This window comes from Arachis duranensis, chromosome 3 (assembly GCF_000817695.3).
Source record: "Arachis duranensis cultivar V14167 chromosome 3, aradu.V14167.gnm2.J7QH, whole genome shotgun sequence".
Lineage (NCBI taxonomy): Eukaryota > Viridiplantae > Streptophyta > Magnoliopsida > Fabales > Fabaceae > Arachis > Arachis duranensis.
Window position 1 is genome coordinate 108276003 of NC_029774.3, and position 455 is coordinate 108276457.

Genomic DNA, 455 nt, shown 5'->3' on the forward strand with positions numbered 1-455 from the left:
ATGAATAAAACATAAAGATAAAGATAGAGATAGTTATGCAATTCATTGGTGGGAATTTTAGATAAGCGTATGGAGATGCTGTGTTCCTTCCGTCTCTCTGCTTTCCTACTGTCTTCATTCAATCCTTCTTACTCCTTTCCATGGCAAGCTGTATGTAGGGTTTCACCGTTGTCAGTGGCTACATCCCATCCTCTCAGTGAAAATGTTCAATGCGCTCTGTCACAGCACGGCTATTCAGTTGTCGGTTCTCGATCATGTCGGAATAAAATCCAGTGATTCTTTTGCGTCTGTCACTAACGCCCCACAATTGCGAGTTTGAAGCTCGTCACAGTCATTCAATCCTTGAATCCTACTCAGAATACCACAGACAAGGTTTAGACCTTCTGGATTCTCTTGAATGCCTCCATCAATTCTAGCTTATACCACGAAGATTCCGATTAAGAAATCCAAGAGAT